We start from the raw sequence: 8,630 nt of genomic DNA on the forward strand, positions 1-8,630 counted from the left end.
AGGAGAAGTAACAAGTCCCTTGCTATAAATACATTTCGCGTGAGACGTAGAAGCCAGGTGACCTTTAACCTCGAAAGGCAGACGGCCTGAAAGCAGAGTTCTCTATAGAACCTGAGAGACAGTTTGGTGGCATATATTTCGGGGTCGTGGCCCACTTAATCGGGCAAAATGTGCTGCCTGTGTCCCTATTCGATCCCTTTCGAAGGTCATAAATCATCGGAATAATATACAGAAGACCAATTCGAAAAACATCTCAATAAAATACAAATGCAGTAGTTCACAAAAATACTTAAACTCTCTCTTTCCCCCTCTTTTTTTTAACCAAAATACTTTATTTTAAGAAGATGAAATGAATCCTCGAAGTTTCACGATTGTGTTCGAGACAAAGCAAAATTTTAAATTACAAAGATTGCAGGATTTAAGGAAAATTAGAAGAAAAATTTCTAGCCAAAAGAAACTTTCAAGAAACTTTTCATAAAAGTATTATCTCGCTACATTTATAATTTATTGTGCCCCATTTAAATCAGATTGGATGAATTTCCCTCTAAGATTTAATGTGTTCAAATAGTTTCGTGGGCATACATTCGTCGCCATACAATCTGTGTACCACAAACGTCGACCTACGGTATGCCTAGTCGATCGTAGCAGTCGACTGACCCGATTATATTTTCTGCTATTGGAGCACACTACCAATTTGGTAAGTAAGCTATTCATCGTTTTCACTCTTTCCATTTGGAATTTGATCAAGGTACAATCGTGATTTGGTGAATAGCCGATGGTAAAGATGTAAAAGGTGAACCTACTTTGATAGATTTGGATGTTAGAAAGTTTGAGAGGAAAGAGCTGTTTGAGATTCCGCCTGGAATACAGATTTTTCTATTCTTTTTTTCCCAACGATTCCAAGGATTTAACTTTTTTTAACACGAATATTCAAGAAATTCTAAATCTTTAAAATTACAAGCGAAGATATTTCGTATAAAAGCGTCAATTATTTTATCTACTAAAAAAAAAAAAAGAAATAGAAGGATATAGATAAAATAAAAAAAAGACAAATAAATTGAATCATCTCGTAGACTCGATATTGTATACAACCGCGTGCCGTGGAATCGTACAATAGTAGAAGAACGTTATTAAATACGATAATTAAGAACATCTGTCGTGATGGCGGTCGAGAATTTTACGTTCTTCACGGTTGTAAAAATGTCAGTTTCTAAGAAAGGAAGGAAGTGAGGCCGTATCGATCGACCGGTCTTTATGAACGTCTTACGAGCACGGCCAAGAGGCACGAGGGCGTCGTCTTCCGGTTTTGCGAGGCCATTTTCCGAGCGTGGCCCTCGCGTGCTTCCTCGTGCCTCAGCTTTATGCGTTTACGATTATTGACACGGCACCTAAATTGCCCGTCATAATTGTGTCTAGCTAGAAAGTATATTTATCTTTATGACCGTTTCCTCAAGTTATTCATTTCTCAGATTAGATTTATGCAGTTTGAACTTGCTTAATCTTCGTGGAACAGAAGAATCACAGAAGAATGAACTCGATATTTTAATGTTTCAACAATAAATAACCAGCTTAAACGTCTATCAAAAATTGAATCACAAGCCAGAAAAACTCAATACTATATATACCTTCGTGAAATTAAATAAACTTGATCGAATAACCCTAGTCGAATAAAACTCTCTATCTATTCTATACTATATGAGAATATATAAATGAGAAAAACAAGCTAAAACTGTCCTTCGAAAGAGTCGAATAACGATGTTAAAGCTCGAACTAAAAACGAAAAGGACAAAGGAAATTTCTTCATCGTGCCTCTTCGTGTTCCTTACCATTTAGCGGTCGCTTCAAACGCTTATATCTTCAAACATTCCAGGTATAATACAACGGGTATTCTTCACGACATCGTACACTAATCGTTCTCAATGTCATCCATCCCATCCGAGTGGAAGGGAAATTTCGATCGTCGAAATATCCCATTCTTCCTTCCTTCCTTCCTTCCTTCCTTCCTTCCATCCATCGAACGACAAAAATTCACGAGGCCGTGCGAGCGAGGACGAAGGGACAACAAGGAGGATCGCCTTTGTTCGCCTTTACCGACCCAGAAACCCGATTCTTTCTTCCTCTTCTTTTTCCTTTTCTCTCTCTCTCACACACACATACACATACTCTCTTTTCCCTCTTCTCCTCTCCACCGATCGTCTATACGTACGCGCACGAGCCAGTTTTCGCGGAGGCCTCGTTAGTGAAAGTTACCACCTCTAGTGGGGGAGAAAGTGAAAGCCATTTCCGGGATAAACGGTGACCGCCGACCGATCAAATTATATCAACGAGGCGGACTGATATTAATGGCCGTCCGATTACACGCGATACTTGTCCATCCGTGTCCGATATTCACGAGCCTAGAAACAGATGATAAGGATATTAAAATAGGTGTGTATTATCGTTAAATGATATTACGTAAGGTAAGGGCGCAACAATCGAGATTAGGGAAATAGATTATTTATTGGATAAAATTTGGAATATTTATTTTAAATTGCGATGTTATAAAAATATTTGGAAATATTGGAATTGTTCAAATTCTATTTGCATTCATTGAAGATTTCGAAGCAGAAAGACAAAATAAAATCTTTTCTATTCGCACTATTTTTGATATCGTGTATTGACGAAGCTAATCTAATTAATAGGTTATGTCTATATAAGAGAATAATCGTTGTCGTAAACTTTTTACGAAAAAACGCTTCCTATGGAAGTTCTTCGTTAACTTTAATTAATTTAATTCATTGAAGATTTCGAAGCAGAAAGATAAAATAAAATCTTTTCTATTCGCACTATTTTTGATATCGTGTATTGACGAAGCTAATCTAATTAATAGGTTATGTCTATATAAGAGAATAATCGTTGTCGTAAACTTTTTACGAAAAAACGCTTCCTACGGAAGTTCTTCGTTAACTTTAATAAAAATGATCGTATCAAGATTTTCGTAGGCGATTGTACACACTACAGAATTAATCCCAGAAGGCGGATTAATATTAATAGCTGTTTGATTGCGCGAATATCAACACTTGTCCACCTTCGTGTTCACGTATACCACGATTACCGTCGTACATTTTTCCAAACAATCCTCCCCCTCCCCTTTTTTCAATAGCGAATGAACTATGTATGTAGATGTTCTATTTTAGAAAAACGCATCGCGAGAAAATAAATCTTCCTGGTTGCCGATGAAGCAATTACGATAGAAAGTGTGACAATGCATGCTGTACACTGCAAGCCTGTTCAACGACTGTTGTTGCATCATTGAAATGAATTTACGTAACAACGGGAGAAGAAAGGATTAGACGTCGAAAGGGCAAACGGATATCAATTATTTCAATTATATCTATCTTTTTATCTACGCGAAAATAAACGTTATCGTATTTCTGAAATCGAATTCGATACATCGACATCTCGAATTGTTTAGTTAATTAATCGATTATTATATTTATCGATCGATCTCGATTTTCAATAATCTCGAATTTCGATATATCTTTTTTCCGATATCATCGAGCACACTTTCAATTCGAATTAAAATCTAAAATTCTCGAATGCAAATAGAGATGTAAAGATCGAAGAAGGGAAGAATCGATTGCGAAATCGAGGGAACGAGAGAAGGCGTAAAAAAAGTGAGAAGGAAAAGGCGTTCCATTTCTTTTTTTTTTCTTTCTTTCTTTCTTTTTCCTTTTCCTGTGTTTATCCCCATATTTATCGAAACGCGAACACACGAAGAGAACACACGGCGCGTGGTACTCGAAAAGGGAAAGGGGACTCGGAAAGTGGAACACGGCCAATGGCCCGATGACCCCCTGACACACATTTCACGGCTCGTCTCAACGAAAGTGAAAAGAATCGACCGATTTACGATCGTCAGATTTACGGCATACGTACGTACTTGACGAATTGTATTTCATCCAATTACGTGTCGTCTTCTTTAAACGAGGATCGTAAAACACATATATATACGTATCGAAATATACGATTATTGCGCGACGAAAATTATATTCGTTCCTTCCTCCTGATCGATATACTTACTCGATGGCGTTTACGAGCCGACTGTACAAATCGTCTCTATAAATTAGTTTTTCTCCACGCGTGTTATGTTTACATACACATAATTCCGTTTGACACTGGGAAGTATCGTTATAGTACGTTTATACGTAGTGAAAATAAATAAATACGTATAATCGATTCACTTCTCTCTATAATTCAACAATAAATTTTGAACAAAAGAATTTTTATATTATTTACAATGTATATATTATTTTAAAAATAATTTTATTGTAATTTTATTGTAAAAATAAAAAACGTAAAGATGATTGTTTATACAAATTTGATACTGTTAATGTTAATCTAAGTTAACATATCAATCTCTAATCAGATGCATGCATAAAATACTTATTTTATTAATAAAATACTTCTCACAAGGATACAAGCGGTAAATTCTGTAATATCGATCGAGAAACGTTCCTTGAATACGAGAATGTACGAAATAATACGAAAGAGTTGTAATAATAAATATATGCATTGATATTATCGATGAAGCAAGAGATTTTCATGAGAGAAAGAATGCAGTTTTAAAAAAATATTGGACAAATTTTACCGAAGAAACAAACAAAACTTCTCTCTAATGGGGTAAAATTGAAATGCAAATCGTTCACAGCGTGAATCAATTCGAGAAAATAACCGCAAAAGGGTCTGTGTTCCATGCGGTGAAAACTCGGTTTCGAGATGTTGCCCTTGATGCCTTATAACTTTCGTAAACATCTCTAGAAAGTGTCGCTTTCTCTAGAATAAAGATGATCCTTGACGAATCATCGGAACTACTTTGGTCGACCCTCGCCTTGACCAAGGATGTTCAAATAACAAGGCGATCGTTATAAAATTGGTTAAAGCGAAAAAAGGAAAATCTCGTTCATCTTTAAAAGCAATCGATTTAAAGTTTTTTTTTTTTTTGCAAAAATAACGAAGAATATCTTCGATTTCGACTCATTTCTCGAAACAACGACTTGAAAGTTTTTGAATAATTTGAATATTTTTTTTTATTTTATTATTCATGCATGTAGAAGGCTATTTTTCTACATTCATTATTTTATTAGTTTGTAATTGTCTCCTAGCACTTTTTATAACAAAAAAAATGAATAAATTATACTATCTCACGGGATAATAATTTCCAACAAACATTTTCCATGAAAAAAGGCAATGATTCGTGATAATGAACAAATAAATAAAAACTCAAGTTTGTATTTAAAAAGTTTCATATTTCCTTTTTTAATTTTTAAAAAATTAATCGATTATCCAGTGACTGGATCTATTTTACGTCGTAGTAAAAGTTTATCAAAAAAATATTTATCATATCGAAATCGTAAAGCGAAACTAAAAGAACAATCTCAGTATTGATGACAGTCCTTGGTCAACAAAAGAACGGTCACGTTATTGAGCTTGGATTAGCCCTATCCCTGCTTATCGTCTCGATATCCTTGGCTCTGTTTTTAGCCTCAAATCGCGGGCATAGGTGCACTTTGGCCTCTGTTTTACACACACACACATATGCTCACATATTAAATCCGGTATATATTAACCACTTGAGTAAACGAGCACGTAACTTCGTTGTTCTAACAATAACCGCAGCGACGCGCACACGGAAATCGAATCCGGTTTTGGTAACTGGAATGGCACAACGCACAATTTTTCGCCCACCATCTCGATACTATTTTCAAAGATTGCGAGAACGATTGATTATAAGAAACGTGTAAAAACGATTATTCGTATTCCCATTTTATTTTAATTATCGTGATGTCATTCGTAGCAATTTCAAAAAAAAAAAAAAAAAAGGTCGATCAAATTAGCAAATTAGATTCACGTGACGGTTTATGAATATGTAAAGCGCGATGAATCGTGTGATATTTTTAGTACAGTGTCACTTGGAAATAAAATGAAACCAATTGTTAAAAGTTTCATTCAACTTACTTTCTTTAATCTTCTAAAGAAAAGATTAAACTCGCCGCGAAATTTCAAAAAAAAAAGAAAAACCCAGCTCGCTCCTTAAAGCGCCAAGAGTTTTCAAAAAAAGAAGATTGTCCAATCTGTAATTTTTTAATTCTCGTTCATAACGAAAGAGTGTATAGAATAAGTATACAACAGCGAATGGTATAACAAGTGGCTAGATTTTCAGGGAACGATCAAGTTTCCTTGAAGTCACGCTTAATAATAGACATTTTCGATAGTCGTATATGCCATTGGTGTGTATACCAAGTCGAATGACGACTGTTCATTCAGGAAGCCAACTATTTCCGATGCCCAAACGTGTTTCCCCGATACGACACAGATACGAAAATCTGGCTGTGGCGTGGTAACCACCGGTTATTAATACCGACTAAATAACAGGTTGACCTTCGACGGATACGTCTCGATGTATTTTAGCGCCAGGACGGGAAACGGCGCGCGTCGGGAGACACACGGCGAGACACAAGCACCATGAAGAGCAGGCAGGATTCACGTACCATTGAACGTGGTCCAAAAATCCTTCGTTAAACGATCGAGTAACGCGTCTGCATTCGCTTTGTCATTGTCGTCGTTGCAAAGTGACGGCAGTTAAAACCGACAATGTGACACGAGAGAGAGAAAGAGAGAGAAAGAGAGAGAGAGCATCGAACATTTTTACGAGGCATTGTTGGAAAGATCGCGCCCATTATACGACGATTCGCGTCGCAAAGGTGCGTCAAGAAGTTTTAGGGCCACGATTTTTATTTACGGAGATAAATTCGAAAAGGCGTCGATTACTTTTATTTTTTTTTTACGATGAGTCTATAAATCTTGTAATTTCGATCTCGAAAGGAAATGATATGGATCGGTTACGTCTTGAATGACGTTCGATGATATTTGGATGTTAAAAGAAACGTGATACGATTTTCACCAAGTATATATTTTTACAACGTTTTCGAAATTTCGTAACGCGCCATCGCCTTTTCGAAATGATTCAGAGCGTCTAAAGAAAGAGTCGAACGATTCTGAAACTTTGGAATAAATTCGACGTAACAAAGAGGAGACGGTTCAAGGTTTCCCTTTGGCGTGTCTAAAGAAAAAAAAAAAAAAAAAGAAAAAAAAAATGTATATTTTTGCCACGGCGCGTTTCTTTTAGAGAAGAATACAGGCAAAGAAATAATACGGAGCAACGGAGGTCGCAAATCATACCGAGTTACCCTTCGACCCCTGGAAATCCATTACGAGATTTCAGGGACGAATGTTTGAGAGTATTCAACGCCGTAACGGTTCAGGAGGGAGCAATAAATTATCCGACAGTCAAGAGGACCCGATGTTTTCCCAATTTCAGGTGTAGTCGATTATGAGAGGAAAGTCAGGATTGTAAACGTTTAACAAAGGCCTCCTCAAAGCTTTACAATTCTTTGAAAAATTATATTTCGTGACAATGGGCACTAACAACCGTTATTTACGAATCGTCTAATCTAACTGGTAATTTCAAATCTCAATCAATTAATCTCACAAAATTATTCGTTAAATTTTCATATATTTGGTGGTCAAGTTGAAACGACAATTAATCATATTAAAAATACTCTGGTCCCGTGATATTACAAATGCAAATCAAGAAATACAATTCTATTTTTATACGAGACACAGTCTCTTCTTTGTATCCTACTTCGCAGTTCGCCACTTTAGAATCATCACATGATCAACGAAGTATACCCTGAACAACTTTAAAACGATCCTAAAATCGATCGACACGTATACGCTTTGAAATTCAAAAACAAACTATGTGTTTCCCTGCCACCACGAGCCAATAAAATCGATGATATACCTTTTCTACGTTCTATCTGCTTTATTTTCTACCGTGTAGTTCTCGACGAAGGTCGAAGTCGCGTCCGCCATTCAACAACCGATCTCCTCATCCTCTTCCAGCCTTCCGCCTTCCATCTCTCTATCTCTGTTCCGCGTATAACTCCCCCCCCCCCCTTCTTCTCGCGATTTGCAGTTCGTGGAGCGTGCTTGGAACAACAATCGAATGCGGAAAAATTCTTGACAAGGCCGCGGATGTCAAGGACATCTAGCGCACACATAGACGTCGCACCTGACTTACACGTTACAATGGACCACAATGCTGTAGAATCGTTCTTCTTCTTTTTTTTTTTTTCTTTTTTTCCTCAGTCAAAACCAAGAGTCTCTCGTCGTTAATGAACGATTGAACGTTCTTCCAATCCTCGTTTACAATGTATTACCGCTATTATTCGTTATCTTTCCTTTGTTACTCGACGAAGGTTGTCCATGCGCTGCTCGCAATGCTCGAAAGCGGAATTTTCTGCGATAATCGGGATAAAACTCGCGAAAACAGGAATAAACACGATATTCGATACTTATCGATGTAATGATATACTGCTGGAAAATTACCTGATTATCCTTCATATTCTGATTTTAATAAGATATATTATTTACAATATTGAAATTATTTCTTAATTGATGTATTTAACTATGATTAAAATGGTAGATAGAAATTGTTGGATTTCTTTATGGTTGCTTGAAATGTAGAAATTGATAGTAATCTGACACCTCATCAAAAAAAAAAAAAAAAAATATCAATTACTCAGTGT

The 8,630-nt window shown here is 36.3% G+C and overlaps 2 long non-coding RNA genes across 3 annotated transcripts in view; one reads left to right on the forward strand and one right to left on the reverse strand.

Moving 5' to 3' along the window:
• LOC116185655 overlaps positions 1 to 8,478 on the reverse strand; it is a 9,019-nt gene extending 541 nt beyond the window's left edge. Inside the window, exons 1-3 of one of the 2 annotated variants that reach the window (XR_004150518.1) lie at positions 8,431 to 8,460; positions 7,844 to 8,341; positions 1,827 to 2,396 (exon numbers count right to left, since the gene is read on the reverse strand). This is a non-coding gene — a long non-coding RNA (uncharacterized LOC116185655). Of the gene's footprint in view, positions 1 to 1,826; positions 2,397 to 7,843 lie in introns of both variants that reach the window. The other variant, XR_004150517.1, reaches the window with a different exon arrangement.
• The window catches only part of LOC102680346, a 39,086-nt gene that overhangs the window by 25,754 nt on the left and 4,702 nt on the right, over positions 1 to 8,630 (forward strand). The window lies entirely within an intron of this gene.

The sequence above is a fragment of the Apis dorsata genome, unplaced genomic scaffold (assembly GCF_000469605.1).
Source record: "Apis dorsata unplaced genomic scaffold, Apis dorsata 1.3 scaffold_243, whole genome shotgun sequence".
In the NCBI taxonomy this organism is placed as follows: Eukaryota; Metazoa; Arthropoda; class Insecta; order Hymenoptera; family Apidae; genus Apis; species Apis dorsata.